This window comes from Eimeria mitis, genomic scaffold, assembly GCF_000499745.2.
Source record: "Eimeria mitis Houghton genomic scaffold, Emh_scaff2231, whole genome shotgun sequence".
Classification (NCBI taxonomy): Eukaryota; Apicomplexa; class Conoidasida; order Eucoccidiorida; family Eimeriidae; genus Eimeria; species Eimeria mitis.
Genome location: NW_013570558.1, coordinates 1,049 through 1,786, shown reverse-complemented (window position 1 = coordinate 1,786; position 738 = coordinate 1,049).

Here is a 738-nt window from a genome sequence, read left to right as displayed (position 1 = left end):
AAGAAGGTTATCCAGGCCAAACGGATCTGACACGTCCTGCAACACAACAGCAGGCGAGCAACCGCACAAAAAAAAGTAAAAACACAACGGAAAACACGCAAAAACACAACAAACAGCGAACAACATATTCTAAACACATAACAATAACATGAGGAGGCAATGTACAAACAGGTTAATACATAACAAAAAACAAATGAAAGGATGATAAGCAAGCAAACATTCACGAATAATCAGAACGCAAACACAGCAGAGAAAAAAAACATAAGGACGAGCACAAAACTACAAACAAACGAAGAAAAAGAAAAATTACGAAACACGAACACTACGCTTGTAGCATCGCTGAAACGAAACCTGAAGAACACTGCTATATACAGCTTTCTGCTCTTGTTTTTTTATCTTACCTTTTCGAATTCCACTGGACCTGTCCTCGTGTATCTCGTTTTGTCAGCACCAGCAAAAGCAGCCAATTCGGAGTCCTCTCTGCGATCAATGCAAAAGAAAAACAGAAAACACACAAGCATATTTCCACCCTACCGGCAGTGGTCATTTACAGAGTTTATATATTACTAATATTCGTGTAATATAGAAGAGCTTTATTGCGCTCTATAGACAGAAAAATACAAATTCGAATGCCGTACACCGGCATTTCAAGGAGTTTCACTGCAACAAGACTCATGGAGGATGAACTAAGGAGGACCGCAATGCGGTCAAATATGTTTATTTTAATAGTCAATTGGA